Below are 26,860 nucleotides of genomic sequence, written 5' to 3' on the forward strand. Positions count from 1 at the left end.
CCTCAGCTGTTCTATTTTTGTTGTTAGAATAATGTTATGGTCAGAAGACAACACTAGGTATGGCCTTTTCATTTCTTGTATAATTATGTGTAGATAAAACTGAGCTTGCCCTACATAGGTGTCAGCTAGAGATGTAAGACCACCCTTTTCTAAGGCATATAAGTGTGGTGCAACTTGGTTCTCAGCCCCTGTCTGGGCCCAGGATTAGGGCTTACAATTTGACACATCCAATTCTACCACTTCTGGACCAGGGTGGTTAAGCTTAAGTGTCCTGCATTGTCTGAACTTGCTAGGTTGAGTGTCTTCTACTTCATCTTTGCACTATCTTCTACCACTGCAAATATACCACTACAGTGCTTTACAAATTAATCTAGGAGGTCATTCAACAATTTTAAAGCCTGGAAGTTTTCTTAAAGGTGGAAAAAGACAAATCAATGTTACAGGGGAAAAACAAAGCATAAACAATTTGTTAACACACCAAGAAGTCAAACTGTTGCCAGGGAATTGTGGGTGCATCCACATCAGTGACTCCAGTTGGTCTTCTGAAAGTCCCCTTTATTCCTGCTTTAATGTACTTTGGTTCACACTGTGGACACATATTTAGCTATGGACAGTGTCGATATAACCAATCATATTCTATGCTTGTGCGCGTGGACAGTGACTTTGCAGAATATGTGACTATAAGTATGTGTGTGTTTTAGCAATAAAGGGTTGTCTGTCATCTGCTTTCAAGATTACAGGTGTCCATCTACTTCAATCTCCTCACACACAGTGAAGCAGCTCATACCAGACCTCTTGAACTCATGCAGCATATTAACTGGATTTTTTTCGTATAAAGTGAAACCAGAAGATGAGCTCCAGATACATGCTATCCAGCCAACTGCTGGTGGGCATTCAGGCTTAACCCAAGTTTACACAGTGAAGCATAGCAGCACGGCCTTCAGTACTTAGGGTTGTTCTAGCATTGCATCAGTTAAGCAATGGCTAATGGGTTTTTTTAAATACTTACTCTTCATGTTTCAGCAGTTCTCTTTGTTGCAGACTCCTGCCCAGTTGGCCCTCTTCTTTTGAAGAATTCACTATAACAGAAAAAAAATTAGAAAAATCTTTTCAGTATTGTACCATGAGTAGACGGGTACAGTACAAGAAGATAGAAATAAAAAACAGGGACAAAATAATGAATGGGGATACTTTAAATTAAGAACTCCTTAAATCGACCTAGTCTTGGGACAGCTGCTACACAAGACAGACACATTTATGACCAAATGCTAGAACTGTGACAGCAGGTCAATCTCCCTCAAGAGCCTAGAGTCTCTTTAGAATTCCATTCTTGCTTAGTGAAAGTATTAGTATCCCTGCAAATATAAACACTAATGTTATTCTCAAAGTATTCTTGCATCATGGCTGGAAAACCAAGCTTCCTGCTCTTTGTGCGTTAATGAAAGGAGTCAACACTTTTTTTCTTCCAGGAATGGCTTTTTATTTCTTTTTTATATTTGATATTATTTTTGTCAACAGATCTGTTAAGACAAAGATATGTTTTCTACATCCATCCATCCTGCTGAATGTACCTCTGCTGTATAATTTTGTATCACAACACATCGCATGCTGTTTCTTCTCCTCATTACTTTGGTTCCCCTTCCCTCTTTTTATTACCCTTCATGAATAATACATATTTCCTTACATGGATACCTCACACTTTCATCCCAACACAGCTAACTCAAGACTGCCCACTGCTGCCTTTTGCAAATTTGCTGTTCTGTCTTTCCACTCTTCCCTGTCAAAACCCAGCAAATATTTGAGAGTGCTGGCTCCAGTATAGGGCCTGAATTAATAAGCCCACCAGATTGTGCATTGTACTTACTACAGGCTCAATTTAAAAGTTACTAAGCTAACTGGAAACCAGCATTATAAAGATCTGCAGTTACTTATCTGTCATAGGACTCTTCCGTGTCATGTGGAGAGATTCCTTGTCTCAAAATTAAATAACTACAATTAATCTCCTCCTGAAGTACATGATGAAAACAGGTCAAACAGACTGCATTGTCAATGAACCTATTTCTTTCCCACAACTGTAAAGAGCACACATCGAACAACTCTGGTACAGAAGAAAGTTGAGTCCCAATCCATGTGAATGATTTGTTAAGTATGATTTTCTAAGATACCTGCAGTACTTGTTTATATATGCTGTCTACTTGTTGGCTGGAAGTATTTCATAAGAGTATTAAAAGTTTCTTTTTTTTTTTTCTCCTGCAAATGGACCATATTTTCCTACTCCTTCTACTGTGCTCCATGATTACAGCAGTCTAAGGTGATGGAAATGCGAAGCATCCAATATAAAACAGGACATAGTCATTGACACTGCAAGATTAATTTGAAATGTTTGTAAGTTATTTATTGGGTGATAAATCCGTAGCAGAATCAGAGATAATACAGTATGTAAAAATAGAAAACAACTGCATAAGGCAGCTTTATCATACATTCATTAGTTGAAAGAGTAAACCATTTGATGTCAAGATATTAAAGCCTGAATTTTTTTTCAGTTTATAACCTATAGTTCTATACCAAAACATAGACAGGAATGCTCTACATTTTCCAGCAATTATTCTATTCATTTCTAGGAAGTGGAGGAGGAATATTTTGAGATGCTTGAATGAAAAGGAAAAAAAACATTAAGCAACCACAGTATACAAATCTCACCTTCCATTAGGGTTGTCTCTCCACTTGTATGCTCTGCACTGAAGACTTGAATAAGGTCAGCAAAATTAGCTCTCTTTGAAATGAGTTCTTGGTAGGTCCCCATTTGATTTATTCTGCCCTCTTCCATTACTATTAATAAGATCAGTGTGAGACAGGAGCGTTAGGTTATGGTTCACCAATATACGAGTCTGAAACACAATGTTTTCCATTTTACCATATAAATATAAAGCATATATTAAAAGTAGAGATTATATTTTGATAGCTCGAATGATATAATGGATTTTTTTCTGGAATTTTGCTCATTTGTCTACTTTATTATTATTGTTGTTATTTATTGCCTACTTTACTACATTACTCTCTTAATTGCTGATTGTAATGTCAAAATTTATGCTTATAGCTACTTGCTATTACTTGTACTTACCTGTTTCTTAAAGTTATCTTCTGCTCAGGAATGGTTTAGATTAGGTTGAAAAGAGAAGAGGTAGATACTACAGCTTTTAATATACTACATGAATGTTGTAGTAGTTTGATAGTCTCAATATTAAAATCTGCTTACAAGTCTACCATTACTAGAGTTCTTGCTTCTGCAAAATACTTACAACCCACGGAGCAAGTAAATTAAGAAAAGGGAGAAGGGAGAGTGGGAAAGTGAAAAACATTTACTTTATAGTAAGTAACATATTCATAACAGTATGTATTTCATAGTAATACATGCGTTTTACAGGCATCAGCCAGTTGGAAAAATCTGTACAAATTTGTAACACTGAGGAGAGCTTTTTTACAAGCTATCTTACCTTCCCAGATGAACAGTTTTAAAATGAGAAAGTCTATTCCTTCTGATTGCACTTTCCCCTCAGAATTTCTTTGTTCAATAGCAAGCCTTTCTTTCTATAACCTATGCTGACTATAACCTATTTACTGCAGTGAGGCATCAAGAGCAACCACAAAGGGCTCCACCTTGCCTTCTATATGCAGATCACAGCACTTCTCAAAAACTGCCAGTAAAGAAGAAATGAACAAATATTACATGAATCTTTCAGACTCCCAGGTCAGACCATGTCTCAACCTTTTTTTCAGTCTGTCCTCTCTACCCAATAGGCTTCAAATTGGCACAATCAGCTGTGCTTTTTATTTAGCCTCTTTATTCAGAATAATTTTCATCAACACACTGGGTAAGAGATGAGCTTTTGCAGAACGACTGGGACTTTTACTGTGTCTGTTGTATTGTACAAAGCAGTTCATCCGCAAATTGAAAGGAAGCCGTCCTACTTCACCTTGCTTTTTAGCAGACCTGAAGGGCCAATTAGCTTCTCAAAAAGATGTTTCCCAACATGTACATCTACAGCAGACAGTGGGTCATCCAGAAGATACAAGTCAGCATTGCTGTACACAGCTCTAGCAAGACTCACTCTGCTTCTGCCCTCCACTTATATTGACAGCCTAAGAAAGAAAGCCAAAATATTCCACATTTAAATATGAAATACTAAAAAAGACCAGTGTATCACACTCAGTTTCGTCATTATTTTTTCAGGTAATCAAAGTAAATTTTATACTAGATATGAAAATAGAAAGGTAACATTTGGAATTTCAAGTAGAGTAAAGTTTGGGCTCTGTTGATTAATTCCCACTCCAAAATAGGCAAATGCAAGGTACTTCGGAAAATTAAAAAATAACTTTTATTTACTGTCATACAGGCATTTTTACAGTATAGAGGAAACCCCTGGAGAAAAGAACAGGGCTGACAAACTTCTATATAGAAAAGAGCCATTTTAAAAATTAATAAGAGTTCAGAGCTTAAATAAAAGTTAAGTTCATAGTAAATAAACTAAGTAGGGAGATGGGCTAGATGTACTTGGCTGAGCACTGCTTAGTCATCAATGTAAACTATAAAAACATAAAAGCCATAACTTAAATTACTGCATAATTTCTGACACCTCAAATTGTCACCCTTTCTCCAATCTCTGTTTGGTCTCCATTTGGTAACTATTCCAAATCTGGCAGTAAAGCACAAGACTCTAAAACAAGTTCGTAGTATGGCCTGTTTAGATTTGCACCAAAGAGAACATTTTCCTGTAAACTGTCATTTTGAATCCAAGCCTGCTGAGAAACATATGCCACTGAACCCTAAAAAGAATTGGAAACAATTTTTTCACTTGGGCTTTCTGAACATCAAAAATAGCATTTAAAAATACATTTGAAATTCCAGCTTTACCTCAAAGTAACCAGTAATTACTCCCAAAACTTAGGCATTATTAAACTGTTAAAATTTTTACTAAGTCAGGTAATAAAACCAATCTGTTGTATATTCCTGTATAACAGCTTGCCTACAATTGTTATAAGAGCCCATACTTTGAATAAAACTGACAGAGCTGCGACATACACTGAGGGAAAGATCTCAGTGAGATCTCAGTGAGAAACAGGCATCCACTGTAAGATTTATATGCAGAAAAATGGTTCTGTATCAGGTATATATCAAAATACAGTTTGATTGTATTATTACATAACATGCTGTGGAGTGTGTCAGCCATTAGAAATTAAGGTAACAGGATAGGAACGATAACTGGAAATGCTCTTAGATTTTTTCTTACATTAAGCTACATGTCCTGTGAAAATCTATTAATTTTACAACAAATTGATAGTATAGACACACTTGTTGGGTATATGCCTTCCTTATTAGATTCTACAGAGCTGATCTTTTTCCCATTAATTCTCAGATTCAGAACACCTCAACTTCATATTCTTCCCCCACCCCCCAACAGCGACAGGATACTGTACTAGATTTCCACAGGAGTGGATTCTTGTTCAACACTTATTTTCAAGGCTGAGACACTTCTTTAACATTGTCACATACACTTGCAACCAGATTAACTGATATCGTGTTTATCCATTGATATTTATTGGCTCAAGCACTGTAGTCTGCCATCAGAAGTTAACTTCCTCCATATCTATAACCTATAAAAAACTTCCCTAAACACTATTCTGTGATGGGGACTTTCATTGCTCTGTGTAACTACAAGACAAGTTAAGCTACAGGGTTTCCTATCACTAGGAGAGCCAGCACCTTAATTCTATCTCTGCCTAAAATTCAGCTTTTGCCTCTATTTCCATATCCTGTATCTTCTCTAGCCATAAGCCATTGCAAGAAAGATGACCATCTTCTACAACAGTTTATGACCACTCCAAGTGCATCATGTTTGTACAGCTGTTTAAAACCAGCAACCATTAGATGTTTAGGCTCAATATATGACTTAGACATTCATGATTTTTGCACTGAATTATATAGATTATTTAAAAAAATGAAAACAGCTTTGCAATCACTTAGGTTGAAAAAAAGAAAGAGAAATTGTTACACTGTTAACAAAGCGTCACTGTGTTACTTTTAAGATTTAAGAAGCTGAAGCTACCCTTGCCAGTATTTCTACAACCATAAATAGTTGAGGAGGAAAAACTGCACTTTCAAAAGCAATTCTGCTTAATTTAGGTATTGAGGAGTGGACAGGGCAGGGGGACACGGACAGACAATCTTACTTTTCTCTGAACTGTTCCTTCAAGTTTCTTCATTTCTCCAAGAACAGCAGAAAGGAAAGATGACTTTCCAGATCCAACCTGTCCCACAACAGCAACTAAAGAGCCTTCAGGAATGCTGACACTCAAGCTGGATATATTGAGGCAGACAAATTAGTTATCCTCTTTGTAAATACTCCATCATGTATAGGTTGTGGTCACTGTAAGAAAGAAATACTCTATTTTACCCTCAGAATGATGAGAAATCAGTACTTCAGTTTGCATGTCTTTTGACTATGTACCGTTCAGAAAATTCCAGTAATGACTTTAAGTATAAATGTATTTGTCTGCAAGTTAAGAGGTTGTGCTTTCATCTGGTCACAATAAAATCAAATGGGAGACAGTCTAACCAATAAATAGTCTTATCATATTCTTCTCAGGCCTGTGGTTCATGTTCCATGTTACTCTGACAATCAACTGCTAGACTTCTCATGTAGCATCTACTGTAGCCAATGCGTGATCCCTCTTAAGGAAAAAAATAGCTGTTTGGGTAAATAAAAACTGCCCTTCCTAATTTTGACAGCAAAATATGCAGATAAGTACAATATGTACTCATAAACTTTAGCATATAAGGAGAGCCACTTGCTGTATCTGTACTCTATGCTACCTGGATCTAACTGTGTTCTGATTTGAAGGCCTTATGCTAAGATAAGCATAGTCTCTTCAGAATGGAGCTTGGAGCACAAATGAGGTAGAGAAAGACTGTACCCAGGGACTATACCAGACTTTAATGAAGTCTGTATGTGATGCTGAAGGCAGCTCATACCTGGATACTATATTGCAGGCTATGGTGGCTGAGATGTGGATGCTCAATGCCATGTTATGGGAAGTGATCCCCCCAGCCCTGAGAGGAATAGGATAGATAGTGTGGTGAGATGGTTAGACTGGGTGGGTTGTAACCTCTTCAGCTGCCTTAGTAAAATTTAACAGCTGTATAGAGCTTATCAAATAGGTTCTACATTCCACTCCAGCATTTCATTACTCCATTTCCTTACTAACTCTCCAATGTGTTCATTGCGTAGCAGTTTAAGCATAGCTGAATTTACACCTAAGAAATACCTTGTAAAGAAATGACAAAAACAGGGGTGGTTTCAGGCAACAGAGACCACTGTCAGAAAACCAAACTGTTTGTTTGTTTGTTTGTTCTTTGCAAAGGAAGCCACAACCCAATTTTAAGATCAGTATTCAATGCAAGGCTGCATAAACTACCCTAGCTTACTTTTAGGCAATATAAAATGCTATACTGACAAAAGGGCATCTTGCCAGTTAATGCTCCACAAAATGCAATTCAGGAAAAATTGATATTGCAGTTAAATCTCCCTTGTGTGATCTGAGGGGGGAGGTGGTAGGAAAGAACAAATGAAGAGAGAGTGAAAAGGGAGTGAAGAGGTAGTGAAGAGCACTGGCTTCCCATAGCACTTATACAGTGCTATGTTGGGGAACATGTACTTTTATGTGGTTCCTGCTGGAGTATCAGGGAGAACAGGTCAGATTTGACTTTCCATAGCATACTGATCACATGGGATACTCTGGAACAATAACTTATATTCTTTTTGGTATGTAACATCATGAACTAGTCTGAATCAGAATACATTAAACCTGAACAAATTCTCTACAGACATCACGTTCTGCCAAAGCAGCTCATAAAAATAGTTTAACAATATCTTATTTCTTTAAGACTGGCAGGCCGTTTTTTTCCCAGCAGAAAGAAGCACCAATAAACCCAACAGCATGATCTGCTGTAAAGAAAAATGAGCAGACAGTTGCTAATCCATCCCCTCAGTTGAGTTTCTTAATGATCACCCATATAAACTCATGACCAATTAAAAATCAGTAACTGCTGCTTACTTCCACTGCAGTTTGTATTGACATCCTCAGGGTTAACATCCTCAGCACACAGAAAATCCTCTAAACGGCTCAGAGAAGCTTTGGTCTGCAAGATGAATATATTATATATATATAATATGATATATATATATATATATAAAATGTTTATAACATGCCTGTGCTCCCTATATTTTTAAATAATATTTTAAAAGTTCTAGATAATATGGAAAGACATATTCCTTGTCTTATTTGAAGATAGACAAAAAAGGTGTTCAGGTATATAAAATTTTTTTCTTGAAGTACTAAACAATCTAGAGTCACAAAAATGTGTATTTTTTTTCCTGAGGATCTACTGCTTGGTAGTTATAAAGTAACAGAGCATGCTTGACCTATCCCATGTTAGAATATATTGTTAATCCTTGAATGTCTGGTTCCTCTTACTCAATTAGTTTGTTTTCATAAACCTGCGGTGAAAACACTAGCTTTTTTTTTTTTTTTAAAGAAATCACACAGAATAACTCTTTCTTCTTATAATGAAGAAAGACAATGTTTTACTGTGAGTGCATCATGAGATGTCCATCACTGTGCTGCAACAAAGTAAGATGAACTTAACACTTGTGCTAATTTTTAAGCTATTAGAAGTAAACCTTAGGAAAAGAAAAGGTTTTGATCTTGCAGTATGCTAACCATAAATGAAATCAAATCAGGATGAGCATCTGCTCACAGTGGTCCCCTTCCTTACAAAAAGCTGAGTTGTGTACAAGCTGTGACAGAGTACATTAATGAGCAGCTCATATAATATACCCATAATAGAGTCTTAAAAGTTAGAAGTTCCCAACTCATATGGTAACCCTACTGGTGTACCATTAGGACTGAAGGTGGCTGATACGGTACCCTCAGCAGCTCTACTCCATTTTTTCTTTAATTCCTTCAGTGGTGACTTGACAAAAACAGTATTGTAGAGTCCACAATGGGTCTGCCCTACTTGGCATCACGGACTCCAATATATAACAATGGCTGAGTGATTTAAACATGTGCTGCCCAAATTGTTCATACTTTGTCTTTGGTGGACTATGAAAAAGATGAAAGAGTATGACCAGAAATTGAGTCTAGTCCACTGAAAGAACAAAGGCAAGAAACAGAAATCTGAGTCACAATTAGGTTTGCTACCCAATTTTCATTCTACTTAAATGACTGAGACATCCTTTAAACAGCCTGCATGCTTCTCATTCCATACAAATACTGTGCAGTTTCATCTTAATAAAATGTAACTTAAAATAATTAAATTACTTAATCACCCCTAGAAACAGATGAAACATGACTGAGTACAAACATCAGCCTTTTAAAGCACTTGTTTATAATATGTTTACCTGGGCTACAGCAGAGATCACAGATGGTAAATCAAAGGTGGTCACAAAATGTTAAATAAAGAAGTAGATGTAAAAACTTTAGTTGCTGTTAAAACAGTCTCTTTGTCCAGATAAAAGAAGACTCCAAATGTAGCCAATGAGACCTTTTAAAAGGAAAAGATACATCCAGAAGCAAAATCACAATATAACTAAAATTTATACACAGATACTATTTTTGTTTGCATTTGAAAGGTGTAGGATCGCATTTCTGCTCATGTATAAACAGGGACTCTGTAACTGTTGCACATGGAAATTATTGCATAGATGCAATACCGAGTGCAGGAATACTATAATTTTAGTGAGCAAAAAACATAGTGTCGTGGTTTAACCCCAGCCAGCAACTAAGCACCACGCAGCCGCTCACTCACTCCCCCCCATCCAGTGGGATGAGGGAGAAAATCGGGAAAAAGAAGTAAAACTCCTGGGTTGAGATAAGAACGGTTTAATAGAACAGAAAAGAAGAAACTAATAATGATAATGATAACACTAATAAAATGACAACAGCAATAATGAAAGGATTGGAATGTACAAATGATGCGCAGGGCAATTGCTCACCACCCGCTGACCGACACCCAGCCAGTCCCCGAGCGGCGATCCCCCGCCCCCACTCCCCAGTTCCTATATTAGATGGGACGTCCCATGGTATGGAATACACCGTTGGCCAGTTTGGGTCAGGTGCTCTGGCTGTGTCCTGTGCCAACTTCTTGTGCCCCTCCAGCTTTCTCGCTGGCTGGGGATGAGAAGCTGAAAAATCCTTGACTATAGTCTAAACGCTACTGAGCAACAACTGAAAACATCAGTGTTATCAACATTCTTCGGATACTGAATTCAAAACATAGCACCGTACCAGCTACTAGGAAGACAGTTAACTCTATCCCAGCTGAAACCAGGACACATGGCTACTGTGTTTGACCTAACCACATACACACGAAACTACATGAAATAACTTTCCCATCTCAGGAATTGATTTCTTCATTTTGAAAACACTCAAACATGATGTTTCAGGAAATTCACTTTTTTTTTCTTTCTTCTTGCTATTGCTATGAGATTGGACATCAGGTAGAATTATTTACTGCAGATATTTTTATTTTAACCACTTGGAATCTTTTTCAAAAATCTAGTCAGTATTCATCAGAGAATAAGCTGGGCTCTTATGCAACACATACTCAAGCCTTCAGAATTACCCAGAAAAGCCTAAATTTAACAACCTGTCATATGGGGGTTGCTTCTGCCTTTCGTTGAGTTTAGGAGTCCTAAACTAAACTAGAAGTCCTAAACTAAACTAGTCGTAAAGTAGAAGGACTCCTAAGAAAGTCCTAAATAGTAAGTTGATTATTTCACTGTGTTTAATTCAAACTTTGAAATTTTCTCACTCACTGCTTCAAATATTTCAGTTATTATCAAGGTTATGGACTGAAGGATAGCCTTAATCTTCCTTTACACTATTCCTAAGGAATTTTCCTCTTCACCTCTTACATATTGTGAGTTTAGCACTAGAAGGTGTCAGTTTGTGCAACTGAAGTTTGTGCAACTGAAGTTAATAGTGGTCATTTATCCCTAACGAAGGTTCCAGTCTGAGCCATAGAATCATTTAGGTTGGAAAAGACCTTTAAGATCATTGAGTCCAACCATTAACCTAACACTGCCAAGGCCACTACTAAACCATGTCCGCAAGCACCACATCTACACGTCTTTTAAATACCTCCAGGGATGGTGACTCAGCCACTTCCCTGGGCAGCCTGTTCCAAAACTTGACAACCCTTTCAGTGAAGAAGTATTTCCTAACATCTAATCTAAACCTCCCCTGACACAACTTGAGGCTGTGTCCTCTCATCCTATCACTTGTTACATGGGAGAAGAGACCGAGCCCCACCTCGCTACAATCTCCTTTCAGGTATTTGTAGAGAGCAATAAGGTCTCCCCTCAGCCTTCTCTTCTCTAAACTAAACAGCCCCAGCTGCCTCAGCCGCTCCTCATAAGACTTGTTGTCTAGACCCTTCACCAGCTTCATTGCTCTTCTTTGGACGAGCTCCAGCACCTCAAGGTCTTTCTTGTAGTGAGGGGCCCAAAAGTGAACACAGTACTCGAGGTGTGGCTTCACCGGTGCTGAGTACAGGGGAATGATCACCTCCCTGTTCCTGCTGGCCAAACTATTTCTGATACAAGCCAGGATGCTATTGGCATTCTTGGCCACCTGGGCACACTGCTGGCTCATATTCAGCCGGCTGTCGGCCAGTACCCCCAGGTCCTTTCTCTGCCGGGCAGCTTTCCAGCCACTCTTCCCCAAGCCCGTAGCATTACATGGGGTTGTTGTAACCAAAGTGCAGGACCCAGCACTTGGCCTTGTTGAACATCATACAATTAGCCTTGTCCCATTGATCCAGCCTGTCCAGATCCCTCTGTAGAGCCTTCCTTCACTCAAACAGATCAACACTCCCGCCCAGCTTGGTGTTGTCTGCAAACTTACTGAGGTGCACTCAATCCCCTTGTCCAGATCATTGATAAAGATATTAAACAGAACAGGCCCCAATACTGAGGTCTGGGGAACACCACTTGTGACTGGCTGCCAACAGTATTTAACTCCATTCACCACCATACTTTGTGCTCGGCCATCCAGCCAAGTTTTACCCAGCTAAGGGTACGCCTGTCCAAGCCATGAGCAACCAGTTTCTCCAGGAAAATGCTGTGGGAAATGGTGTCAAAGGCTTTACTAAAGTCCAGGTAAACAACATCCACAGCCTTTGCCTCATCCACTAAGCATGTCGTCTTGTCATAGAAGGAGATCAGGTTAGTCAAGCAGGACCTGACTTTCACACACCCACACTGGTTGGGCCTGACCACCTGGTTGTCCTGTACGTGTCACATGATGGCACTCAAGATGATCTGCTCCATAACCTTCCTTGGCACTGAGGTGAGACTGATGGGCCTGTAGTTCCCCGGATCCTCCTCCTGGCCCTTCTTTTAGATGGGCATCACATTTGCTAACCTCCAGTCAACTGTGACCTCCCCAGTTAGCCAGGACTGCTGATAAATGACGGAAAGTGGCTTGGTGAGCACTTCTACCAGCTCCCTCAGTACCCTTGGGTGGATCCCATCTGGCCCTATAGACTTGTGTGTGTCTGAGTGGTGTAGCAGGTCGCTAACCATTTCCCCTTAGATTATGGAGGCTTCATTCTGCTCCGTGTCCCTGTCTTCCACTCAGAGGCCTGGGTACCCCAAGACGAACTGGTCTTACAATTAAAGACTGAGGTAAAGAAGGCATTAAGTACCTCAGCCTTTTCCTCAGCCTTTGTCACTATGCTTCCCCCTGCATCCAATAAAGGACAGAGATTCTCCTTAGCCCTCCTTTTGTTGCTAATGTATTTATAGAAACATTTTTTATTGTCTTTTACGGCAGTAGCCAGTTTAAGTTCTAGTTGGGCTTTGGCCCCTCTAATTTTCTCCCTGCATAACCTTACAACACCCTGGTAGTCCTCCTGAGTTGCCTGCCTCTTCTTCCAAAATTCATAAACTCTCTTTTTTTCCCCCTGAGTTTCAGCCAAAGCTCTCTGTTCAGCCAGGTTCTTCCCCACTGGCTCATCTTTCAGCACATGGAGACAGCCTGCTCCCTGTGCCTTTAAGACTTCATTCTTGAAGAATGTCCAGCCTTCCTGGACTCCTTTGCCCTTCAGGACTGCCTCCCAAGGGACTCTGTCAACTAGTCTCCTGAACAGGCCAAAGTCTGCCCTCCAAAGTCCAATGTAGCAGTTCTGCTGACCCCCCTCCTTACTTCTCTGAGAATCAAAACCTCTATTGTTTCATGATCGCTATGCCCAAGATGGCCTCCAACCATCACATGACCCCCAAGTCCTTCTCTGTTCGCAAACAGACCCAGCGAGGTGCCTTCCCTAGCTGGCTCACTCACCAACTGTGTCAGGAAGTTCTCCTCCACACACTCCAGGAATGTCCTAGACTGTTTCCATTGTATTGTATTTCCAGCAGACATCTGGTAAGTTGAAGTCCCACCACGAGAACAAGGGCTAGAGATTGTAAAACTTCTCCCAGCTGCTTATACAATATTTCATCTGTCTGTCCTGGTTGGGTGGTCTATAACAAACTCCCACCATGACATCTGCCCTGTTGGCCTTTCCCCTGATTCTTACCCATAAACACTTGACCCTTTCATCACCATCACCAAGCTCTAGACAGTCAAAACACTCCCTAACATAAAGGGCTATCCCACCTCCTCTCCTTCCTTGCCTATCCCTTCTGAAGAGTTTATAGCTATCCATTGCAGCACTCCAGTTGTGCGAGTTATCCCACCATGTTTCCCTGATGGCAACTATATCATAGTTTTCCTGCTGCCCAATGGCTTCCAACTCCTCCCATTTGTTGCCCATTTTGTGTGCATTGGTGTAGATGTACTTCAGCTGGGCCACCTTTTTGGGGGGAGAAGCCCTAATTCCTATGTGACTGTTCTCAGGTGCTTCTGTGGTCTCTAACACATCAATAACCCTTGCATCTTTGCTGCCACGTGCATCTCCATCCCCCACCTCCACTGAGATGGCAGACCAAAGGACCTCACTAGCACACTGTACCTCAAACATTGGCATGCTGCCCCCAGGATTATTTCTAGTAAGCCTGGTTTTATCCATTACCCCCTTCAAATCTAGTTTAACATTCTTTCAATGAGCTCTGCTAACTCCTGTGCAAAGATCCTTTTCCTGCTTTGAGACAGGTATACAACATCTGTTGCCAGCAGGTCTGGTGCTGTGTAGACTGACCCATGACCATAAAAATCTAAAATTCTGCTGGTGACACCAGGCTTGGAGCCAGGTATTGATCTGCTGGTTTTTCCTGTTTCTTCCCTCATCATTCCCTGCAACAGGAAGGATAGAGGAGAACACTATTGGTGCTCCTGATCCCTTAACCAGTTGTCACAAGGCCTTGAAGTCTCCATTTACTTTCTAATGGAGTTTAACAGAGGGATTTAAAGATCCAAAGACCTGAATGCATTCCTGATAGAATTCCACTGAAATAAGGCTAGGATGAATTTGGTTCATATTTTTTTGTTTTTTCTTTTTCATGTATTTAGAGGTTTAGTGTTTGAGAAGGGATAGCTAAAAATTACAGATCAAAAATGCATTCCCTTAAAACTTGAAAAAGGAGGAATATAAAGAAGGTAGTTGATTTCTGTGCAATAGAAACAGTATGATTAAAACAGTGAAATGAGATTCAGGAGCTTTGGATTTGGTTTCTGACTTTCTAATAGAGGTCTTTAAAATCTTGCTCGATTCATAATCTTTCTGTTCATATACATACTATTAGAACCTGAGAATGCAAATATATTGAATTGATAAATCTAATGTTTTGAGATACTGTGAGGCAAGATTTGTGAACCATTCAGCTACTAAAGCAATAGGGAACATGAGAAACAGTCCTGCATGAATTGATATTTTTATAAAACAAACCATAAAAGGAATACACGTCAATGTTAGCATGGAGTAAGTTGTCAGATACCCAGATGACTTCAAAACATCCACTTCACGTTCTCTAATGCTCACGATCTTCCTTTGATATGCAGGTTCCCATGCATAAAGTTTGAGGATCTAGAAAAATCAAACAAACATATTTTAATAAAACAAAAAAGCAGTGACTATGCTTCAGAAAATAAGCTTAAGCTCCGAATTTAATTTTCAAATATCCAGCAATGCCACACTACAAAAATTTGAATGTTTTACAAATGAAAGCAAGAATTGAGATAACTCTAAATTAAGTTGTTCTTCTGGAAGATATACTCTAGTCACTCTTAATTCTTCAGATTTCAATTTGTCCCTTATGTATCATAAATGATGAGCTGGTTTATTTCAAAACAGGATAAATAACAAAAATGAGAGAACTTTTAAAAGTGCTTTTCTTCTATGCTAAAATTTCACTCTGCTAAAGGTTTTCAGACATCTATTAATGTATTTTATGTTCTCATTAAAAATATGGTAGTAAAATTAATTCATCATGAATAGTATGTTTTTCAAATCAACTTAAACCAGTAAATATTTTCCAAAAACAATTTAAGCACATTATGTTAAAACATTTTCTCTTTAAACTTTTATCATTATCAGCTGAAATATCACTCATAAAACCTTAGTTTTTTAAATAACTTACTTTCTAACTTTACAACCTAACAAAAAAACCAAAACCCTTGTTAGTTGTGGCATTACCTTTATTCCATGTAACATTTCACTTAGTAGCTTGACTCATTGATCCAAATACCTCATTTGGTTTTTCTGGTTAAAAGACAGCAGTGTTTTCATTTTTGAATGAGAAAAAATTTTGGAAAGTAAAATATGTAGTGTACTGTAGGCAATAAGTATATTTTATGCTATTTTTACCTTGCTGAAAAACATAATAGCACCACAGTTATACCTTTTTCAGATATATATGTAGTAAAAAAAAAATAATCATTAGATAGGACAAAGGATTAAATACATTAACATAACATTTTCCCCCTAAAATATCTTAAGAGTGTATTTCAATTTTTGTCCTTTTTATTTTTCTTCTTAAAATCTTAACAGGCTTCCAGTCCCCAGGGTGTTCAGGAATGATAATATGGTTTTAATCTTCAAAATCACTAAGCAGGTAAATACAGACTCAATAACAATATACTCACATACATGTATATATATGTAACACCATATGGATATAAAACACTGTATACATATATATGTACATATACAGGAGTTAGGAGGGAAGTTTCCTCTGTTACTGATTAATACATTGTTATTGAAAAAAACAATGAAAGAAACAGAAATTCTTCTCACTCCTACACTATACTCAGGCTCTCCTGCATCTCACGTTTCTAAAATACTAATTAATGGCCTCTTTAATGTTTTGAGTCTTATTCATATAGAACAAAGGTTTGCATCTTGTTAGACAGAATTATTTTATTGTCCTTTGTATTTCTTCTCTCCCATATCACAGTAGGGATCTAAGTGTATATGTAGCTGCTGCATCTCACCTGCAAAAGAGGGGAGATGGTTTTGGGGGTTTTTTTTCAATGTATCTAAACTGTCATAGCTTTACAAAAGAATTAAGGGACACCCAGAGTCTTCACTCCATGTTGCACCATCAAAGCCTGAATAAGACAGAGACAAATAATTGCCCTGATAGCAATGCAAAACTTAGGGTTGTAGGATTTTTTTTTCAGTGGACCTCACAGAAATTGTCATAGTAACAGGCAATATAGTGTATGTAGCATCAGAGAAGCGGAAAAGAAGTCAGAACACATGCAGTACCTCTGTGGGAATTCCCATAGTCTCAGGAGAATGTGCTAAATTTGAGTGAGCAGCTTAGCCTGAAAAATAAAAGTGGAAGAGGGCCATAATCCTACAAAATCCTTTATTTAATAGAATTATCTCATGTAATGTGCAAAACCATAGCTGCTTCCTAAATTGAGTCATACAGTAATTTTTACTAATACAAAATTATTGTTTCACTATGATGAAAATTTAGGTATCCAACCTAAATACTAGTTTAGCTATCAAACATACAGCTTTCTCACTGCAGTTATGCTTCCCCCTTCAATGAAAAACAGCTGCTCCTTGGCATTGTTTATTTGGTTTGGGTTTAATTTAGATGTACCAACAGTATTCTTACACATGCATAATTTACTCCCCCCCCCCCGCCCTGTATTATGGCAACTTGACCTCTCCTTACTATGCTTATTTAAATATCTCACCTTCAGTCTTTTAACTTTGGCTGCAATGAGTGCATTTATAGGTATAACCAAAAGAAGCAGTGCAACACCCGCTAGTAGTGAGGGGCCAACTTCTTTCCAGAGAAAGATGACAGCCATGATGATCTGAAAAGGTGCTGACCACAACAGGTTGATGTTTACAGTTAGCTCTATGAGTTGCTGAGCATCTGCTGATATCAGGTTAACAATCTCCCCAGTTGTATAGTTTTGTCAGGAGGAATTTGCTAAAGTTAAGGCCTGCAACCAGAAAATAGAGAGGTCACAAAAATCAACAATTTTGATAGGTTTAGCTGCCCAGGAGAAGCTAAAAGGACAACAACTAGAGCAAAGCTGAACCCAGTGAAACAGACTTGCAACACTTTATAGTAAACAGGACAACATGGTGCAAAGAGGGCTCAGCTTTGGCCTAGCTTAGAACCTCCAACTGCAGGAACCAGCAACAGCAGGCTTCACAGCAAGCACATGTATAATCTCAGTGTGGCAGGCAGATACCACAAGTCCTGGGTGTCTCGGGACTGACACCCAGAAAAACACATACACGCGTGCTCTCTCTCTCTGTGTTAGTGCCTCACATTTTTCCACCGTCACCTGCAACTCACATGTAACAAGGCAGTGCCGCAGCAACTCGTTCCACCATTCATCCCACGTGCAAAGCACAACCTGACCCAGCATTCACTAATCAACTCTGTTCAGAGAGAGGAAGAAGCTGTATTTCTACACTGTAGCTGTGAAAACTTGCCTGAAGACATGCCCACCCCAGTTGGAGCCCCTATTCCCCTGTTCATGATCTGATGTACTGACACACCTTGATGTGCGACTTGAGAATCAATTCCTTTATTTAACTTATTTGCAACTTACAAGTAAAATTTTGTGTACTGGTTCAGAAAATACCTGAGAAGTCTATGTCAAAAGATCGGTTTGACTGTCTCGAGAAAAGAGACTGTATTTTAAATTAACAAAGACAGTAATCTATTTCAGATTTGGATTATTTTTTGGCTTCCTTAACTTAAGCTTAATAGTTAAATACTGCAGTAAAAATACCAATGTGCCATGTTCATAACAAAGTAAACTAAAGGTGCAGCACTGAGAAACCAGCTTCATCTCATGTGCTACATACTAACAGTATCGTAAACATTTTTGGTTTGCAGGTCAGACAGCTACTATTACTTCTACATTATTAGCACCTGCATTTATTGTAGCTAATAATGCTGCCACCTCAGCATATCTTATTAAAGGTGGAATAAGTTATAGATAGATTTCCACAGCAGTTAGCCACCTTTTAAACATCTGAAAAACAGCAAACCTACTGGGTATTCAACTCAACAGAGAATCAGTTTCACTAAAGTCAGGGGGGAAATTTCAACCTCCAAAGGAGACAATGTGGCAAACTTCAGCTTCTCATATTCACTACTACTATATAGTAAAAACGCTGATCGTGTATACCCTTATTTCTGCCCGGACATCCGACCTAAAAGGTTCTCCCAGTTCATTCAGTAAATTTAGGAAATTAACCAATAATCAAAATAGGAAGAGTTCAGTTTCTATATGTATCTCCAGTATTATGGCTGTACAGGTGGCTGACAAAAGTATGTAATTTCAGGATTAGAGTCTTATAATAGAAATACTGCTGAAATTCCAAATTATTATAAATAATTATCAAAATATAAAGTCAATCTCTTAGCCTGTCACCAGTGTATAACATCCTGGGTTCTGATCATACTGGTAAACATATTGTCTTTTAACAGTGTGTCTATTTTAGTTTTTGTTTTGAAAGAAAAGTAGAAGAATACATGATTACCTTTTTGTATATCAGGCCAACAACTGCAGTCTTGATTTTGACTGCAGTAAGCATGTTGTTACGCTGGTGTAACTGATGGAGAAGAGTTTGTGAGAGAACTACAAAAAACAGGGCAATAGCATGGCCATATCCACCCGCGTATGAACCAGGATGATTTTCACTGACCATTATCATTGCTCTGAAAATGAAGGAAAATAAATTTTAAATTCTGTGCATTAAGGCAACAACAGACAATAAAAAGTTCAATAAACTGACATACTGGCAACTTGTTTAACTAAGTCCATTTTGGATCCAGATATGGTGGAAGGTCACAAAGAAATATGATGTTAAAAAAAAAGGCAGGTCTTATCTGTGTTTCCCAATTTGTTAGCTTAGAAACAATTCTCAAATACTATTCTAGACATGAATGTGCTATTGCTGACTTCACTGACAATGGAGTAGAAATAAAGAATGGCATAAAAGAAAAAAAAAAATTAACTAGATATTTGTGCTTAGAAAGATTGCAACTACCAACCACGAAAGTGAGAAAAAAAAAAAATCTAGAGGAAAATTCTTATTTTTCTGTTAGTAAAAGGTTATCTTAAATAACCAGCAACTGTGATGTCTTCAATAGATTATAGTTCGGAGGTTAACAATAATTCTGTTCATTAACTCTTTTCTTTATAAACACACAGGTATTTGATAAACTCTTAACACCTCTATGGTAAGCACAATTTCTAAAAACCACTTCCATCAACCTCATGGTAGCTCTAACATGATAACAACAGCGACATTGCAGTTTTCCATTAAATGCTGAAGTTGTAGATATTATTATATATTTAAGTGGGTTTTTTAAAAATAGAGATGGAAAAATATTGACAAAAAAGTAGGGTAAATATCCTGGTACTCCATTTTTCTTAACATTTGATTTTATATTTAAGTATATGAAATACTTAAATACAATATTGAGGAATTGAACTTCTACTGGTTTTGTCTCAGTCCTTTGGCTAAGAAATTCCTGATCTCTTTGAGCTTTTCCTCATTAGATCATTTTCAGATAATCACTGGGGTAGAGGGAGCATGAATAAAATCTTTACATGTCTAAGCCGTTGCTTAGTTTGGTTTTTATATTGGTAACCCTTTAGCTTTATTATTACTGTTACTCTCTGAATATGAAGTGAAACACATTAAAAACTTACTTCATTATTTGTGGACTCATGAAAGCCAGAATGTCAGCTGTAACTTTCAGAAATGCAACTTTAATCAATAAAAATTTAAATGTTTGCCATAATGGCAAAATCAAAGATGGTTTAGGGAAACTCGTTTTCTTAAATAGCACTCTTTTGATGCAAGAAGCCTGCAAGATTACAAAAACATGTACAGAATTAAGAGAAAAAAATTATTTTTGAACTTCACCTACATTTACAAATATAAAATATGTAATATTAGAGAGTCCATTTAAAGCCATCACTGTATTTATGATCTGAAAAAGCCCATTTCCTACAGTCAGAAGAAAAGTTTTGGGGCAAGGAATGAATTCTGGTTTTATTTAGCCTGGCTAATATTATTTCAGGAAAGGATAAATATCATTTCTAGGGTTGCCCCATTCATCCCCAAATATAATTAGAAAATAATTTAGTCCTCAAATGATTATCACAGGTCAAAAAAAACCTGTATCAGAAAAACAGAGGTAAGCTTCAACATAAATGCATTATCATTTACAGCAGGCTTACAGCAACTTTATGTTTAAGGTTGAATAACCCTTCTATTCTTTCCTAGTATTTTCAGCTGTCAAGTAACTACTTTTTTCAGTTTGAATTCAGGTCAAACAATTGCAAATATTCTTACAAGGGCTCAAAAAAAAAAAAAAAGAGTCAGCCTTTCTTAATTATTACAGTGATAAAGGACAGGATATTTTTTACAGATTACTTGAATAATAAAAACAGTATCTGAATTTAAAATTATCCTTATTGAAAAATACTTTTGAATGCTTTGGTAGAAAGTGTTTTGGTGTGTATACCATCAGTGGAAGAAAGGGTAAATCTACAAATAGATAAGAAAAATACTGAAGAGATGCAGTAACGTGAGACTCTGCAGGACCCCTCTTCTCAGTAAGTCATTAAAAAACAAAAGCTACACTCTTACTGGACTTACAGGTTAGGTCCTCTCTCCTGTGAACTTCCTAACATTACAGAGCTCCTAGTGCACTTGAACTACAACAACAAAATAATAACTGTGACTGAAACTGTCAAGGATTTACATGAAAATCACACAGTGTAACTCAAGCAAAAACCCCAAAATATCTGTAAAATTCAATATTGTGAAAATTAAAGAAAGCTGAAGCCTGTTTTGTGCATTCTGTAAGCCACAGCGTCTACTAATAAGCAAGCTAGTAAGACTTCTCTACCCACCTGAAATACAACTGCAAAGATAAGACACAGCAAAACAGACAAGTTCAGAGAGAAATTAGCTGGACAGTTTTGACAAAGATGGTAATTAATCACCAAAGCAAAAGTCACTGTAGATTCTGTATCAGTCAGGGTAGATTCCCTATCACTTGAAATGTTAAAATGTAACTAGGTATCTTTCTAAGAGGTAAGTTTGAACTTAATTTAGAAAAATCCTATAGCCACACTAGAGATCACTGATCACAACACTGAGTGGCCTTTGTGATCTACAAAACGTAGGCTGTTCAATAACCAACAAGATTTTAGCAGTCTTCTCCAGCTTCTAGACTCCTTAAATTTAGAAAAGCATAGTGCCTTTTGTCAGAATTATAGCTACCGTTAAACCTGTGGTAGACTTTTGGATTTCTTTTCTCCATTGTTTTTCAAAGCTAGGACACACACTGTATGGTGAATCACTTTCATTCAGTTCAAACAGGTCATCGCTTTCCAATGGCTTCTTATAGCCTATAGATATTAGTCTGAAAGAAAGCAATGAATTTAGACAGCATAAAATACAACAGACAAACAAACAGAACTATTAACTCAAAAAGCTAACAATATAATTTAGTGCATATAAATAAACTGTATAATCAAAATAATATATGTAATCCTATAAAGGCTACAGACTAAATAGTGGAACATACTTACAATCACCTTAAATACACTGAAATTCACCTGAAGTATGAAGAGCCAAGCAGATTGTCGCATCTGAACAGCAAATTCTGAACATTTGTACATCAGAATCTGTCTATGTTTCTGATCCCGTATTTCTTTATAGAAAAATACACTATTTCATAAACAAATGTGTGTAGCATCATTACCCACTTACTATTGTGATCTGGAATGAAATACCTTTTCTATCACAGATCATTCCTGCGCCAGTCAGTGCCAGCACTGGGCTTGGGACTAATGTGTGTGCTGTTGTGCTTATCACAGGACAGAAAATAAGACTCAGAAACACTCTTCTGGAGGCTGTAAATTCTGGTGGGGGTGGACCTCACTATCTCCAAGGGCCACCCAGATATCTACTGAAGCTATAACGTTAATAAAAAGTGAATTTGCCTTATGCCTGATAAATTAAGGCAAAAATAACACAGCTTCTCACTAAGAGCACCAGCTTTTGAGGCAGGTGAGAAAAGCAGACCAATTGGCACTTGAGTGGGAACTGTTGTTTAAGAGTTCTGCATAACTCATCTAAATGCTAAAACTCACTGCTGCCAGAGGATAAATAGATCTACCAAATGCACTCTGCACCGTAATCTCCAGATTGCATGAATTCTAAAGAAACATAATATAGCATTATGGGTTCATTATGTAACAACTAATTTGAGACTTCCCTATTTAGATTGCAAGCACTTAAGGTGAGTATATATTAGCCATAATTTATTGTGTTTGCTTGTGATTGGAAAGAGGGAACATACCTAATGTTCACAATATTAGTTTAATTGCATCCAGTTATTTCATAGCTAAATAAGCTCTCACTGAGCTGAACTGAAATCCTGCCCCCCCCCTTCTTTAGTTAAACATTGTGGAATTGGTTAAAAAATAAAAAGGATAGCCTAGCTTGAACATTTGGGTGAACACTGTGACACAATGAACACATAAGTGTCATATAGAAGCACTGCAGTCAGTACACTACATAACTTTCTAGAAAAAATGAAAATTTATATTTATGGTGTAGAATGCAAGGATTGGTAAAAACCAAAGCTACTTTGATACTGATGGTGAACTCCTAACTTCAACAGGGCCAGAGTTCAACTGAATACTCTGAATCCTTGAAACAATCTAATTGTTTTGTCTCAGCTTATTAATAGCAAATACTACTTTCAGTTTTTCCTTAAAATTAATAATATTGAATAAAGCAAGAAGGAGTTATAATACTCTTAAAATGTTTTTTTTTCTCACCTTTAGATTTTTGAAATGTGTACGTCTGACTCAAATGATTTTTAAAGAAGAAAAAAGAAAAATGTTATAAATGAGTAATGGTCACAAGACATAACACATGAAATTGTTTGAAATAACATCCAAAATATGAAGTGACCGGAAGCTGCATGACTTGATATAGTTGAGCTTTCAGTTCCTATTTTTGAGTGGAAAATTTCCCAAGAAGTAGAGGGACTTATCAGTGTTTATGAGCAGGTGATCTGCAGTAATAACATCCAGCCTGCCATAAAAGAGGGAGGAAAATGAGCATGAAATTGGTGACTTGGAAAATATCTTAAATGTACTACTGCGTATTTGTTCCTGGAGATCTAGCAAATTGTTGTATCACTACATGGAGTATAAAGGAAACCTTATTTTTAATTTTTGTCTATTGCCAAACTTTACACAGACAGATAGTAAATAAAAAAAGATAGCCTAATTTGGCCTTTTATACCCCATTGTCTAAAAATGTCTACTGTAACAAGAACATTGTGCTTAGTTATGAAAATATTGATGTTTTAAATAATGCCATTAGATAACGTATAAAATGGCTGTTACTATGTATAAACAATACTCCACAAAATACTTGAATATGACCTCTAAAAGTTATAAACTTTGATCTTTGTACAAAAAGCTAACAGCTTAGGCTCAGGCTCAAGCCAGAATGATGGTGTGGAATGTAAGTGTGTGCTCTATAATTCCGTGAGCATCAATGAACATCAACAACCAGTTTATTAAATTCTCACCTGCTAAACCAGGAATATGTTAATTTACTGAAGAAAAAAACATTCTCTTCAGGGCTACGTTTCTGTTTAAAAAAGAAAAAAGGATCAATGTTACTTGAAAGACTGAAGAAGAAGTTGGGTTTGGTTTTTTTCTTTTACTAAACATGTAGTTTTTAGGAGCTATTTAATTCTGAGCTATAAGGTCTATACTTATACTTCTTTGTTACCTTCTCCCACCAATATGCTCTAACACAAGGTGTGAAGAATGAAAGAGATCTACAGTCTCATGACTTACTAGAATAACTTAACTTGCTGTAACAAGATATTAACCACCACCTTAGCTTGATTTTACACTGTTTACACATACCCTAGAGGATGATCACACCAACAGTAAAGCATAGGACTTGGACTTTATGATCTTTATGGGTTCCTTTCAACTTGAGATATTCTATGATTCTATGTCCAATACAAGCAAACCTTCCTTAAATCTTTGACAACTAAAATCCTGCAGATTTTTTTTCCCCCATTTGAAAACCTAGCTATTGGAAGTTACCAACTGCTAATACCTAAAGAACAGCAAACTCCTTTCTAACTAAAGATGCAGTTACAGTTCTTTTCGGTAGGTGGTGTAAAAAACCCACCTATTAAAAATGTATGCTGCCGGTGCTCTGAAATCCTGTATATTTTCCACGATTTTCCTTGTACTTTCAGTGAAAAGCCAAATGATTAAATGATAATCCAAGAAACAAATACGCAACAAATATGTGTGCCCTCCTCCAACAAACACATCTGCTTGTGCATCTACTCACCCTTCGCTATCAGACATAAGTGTTTGCCTTGGGCCATTACGATTTACACCCATACAGCACTGTTGCAACTATTGCCTTTTACTATTGAAGAACACAGTAGAAGTCTTGGTCACAAATATTCCCTGCTTAAATCCTGCTCCTATTCCTATCTGTGGCAAAGCTCCCATTCCCTTAAGAAGAGAATGATAAGAAATATTGAACAAAACCCTGCCCTAAAAATTATTCCCCCCTCATAAATTCAAAGGATGCAGCCCAGGACATATCAGTTGTCTTTTTTTTTTTTTTTCCCCACACACAGACCCAGCACGGATCCTACATGAAATCCGATCAGGTTTAAAGCAAGCCCCCGCGGAGCCCCCGCGGCTGCCCCGGGCGGCTCCCTCCCGGGGCAGCAGCAGGCCCTGGCGGGGAGGTACCCCGCCCTCAGCCCCGCCAATAACGCCTCCCCCCCGCTCGGCCGTCCGCTGCGCTGTGTCACCGTCTTCCCGGTGGGACTCGGGCGCTCGTAGAAGCCGCCCCGCTGCCCGCGGGAGGCGGCCATGGCTTCTTCCCGAGGCGGGCGCGCCGAAGGGCCTCTCCGAGCTGCCGGCGGAGACCGTTAACGGCCGCCCCGCGCGCGAGGGGAGAGGCGTCGGAGGCGGGACGCGGCCGCCGGAGGAGCAGGTGCGGGCGGGGGGGGGGGCGGTGCCTCAGCTGCAGCCGCAGCTTGGATCCCGTGAGGCCCCTCCGGTTCCCCAGCCCCGCCGGGCCCGAGAGGAGGCCCCCGGTAGCTCTGCCGGCCCGGCCCGGCCCCAGAGCTTGTGGTGAAATGCACTTTGTGCCCTAAAACGCGACCTGCAGCCGCCGAGGGCACCGTCTGCCTCTGATTCTTGTCTGGTTGCTGTCATTTAATGACAGGCGGGACGGACGTGTGTTGTACTAGTGGGCAGCACTCGAGTAAAATTGAGAGGGCAGGCAAGGGAACGGTGTGTGGTGGGGCATGTGCATCCTATCTTGTGACCAAACGTATAAAAAACTTTTTTTTTTTTTTAACCAGCTCATAGCAGGATCTGTGCTACCAGAAGTTTATTAGTGCATCAGAAAATGACAAATGACAACAGTACTTTTGTCTTAGAGTTGGGCCCACAGAGCAGGCTGTTTGTGACAGGAGCTGTGTCTCCCACTTAAATCAGAGCGCTGCAGTGCTGTTGCTGCTGAACAGATAGATCCAACTTAAAATGCTTTAGGATAAAACTTAGAAAGCACATGCTCGCTGTTGACAGAACTACTCCACCTGGGACTGGCAGCTGGAAATCCCGCATGTCTCGAACCAGGCTGCTGCAGCACCAGGCACTCCGGCAGGTTGCATACCAGATAAGCAAGTTTTGATCTTTGTTACTTCTCAATGCTTCCTAGTTTTGCTTTTTGGAGACTTCATACAGCTTGCTTACTAGTATTTAAATGTAAAGGTAGGTAGGAAGGAAGCTATAATAGCAACTTCCACTGCTGTGGTTTTTTCAGAGCATAAAAGTTTTTCCAAAAGTTAATAGAAATCAGTATCTTGATTTTACTCTATAGTTAATACGGCACCTCCCCTTTGACCCTTGTTGACCTGGCACATTGCCACCTTAAATGCGAATGCATCACTGACTGCAGCGATACTGATTTCTCCAGAGTTTGTGAGATTGTAATGGAAATAACTATGCACTGCATTCCATACAATAAAATACAGAGAAACAAATCTAAATGCAAGACCTATGTGACAGCAGGGAACACAAGGTCTTGTGGCCAGCCAGTAGAATGGGAAGTGAAAGACCAGGACAAAATAACAATAATTTAGAATCAGAACTAACATAGAAATCATTCATTTCGTATTCATGAAGAATTTTTAAAAGTGACTGAAACAGATAAAGGGTTGAAGTAATATTTGGTCAAGGCCAAACTCAAGTGGTTTTTGTTTCCAGTATT

The 26,860-nt window shown here is 38.4% G+C and overlaps 1 pseudogene; it reads right to left on the reverse strand.

Moving 5' to 3' along the window:
• LOC104319249 (multidrug resistance-associated protein 1-like) overlaps positions 1-25,588 on the reverse strand; it is a 39,931-nt pseudogene extending 14,343 nt beyond the window's left edge.
• Between the last annotated feature and the right edge of the window lie 1,272 nt (positions 25,589-26,860).

The sequence above is a fragment of the Haliaeetus albicilla genome, chromosome 6 (assembly GCF_947461875.1).
Source record: "Haliaeetus albicilla chromosome 6, bHalAlb1.1, whole genome shotgun sequence".
Lineage (NCBI taxonomy): Eukaryota > Metazoa > Chordata > Aves > Accipitriformes > Accipitridae > Haliaeetus > Haliaeetus albicilla.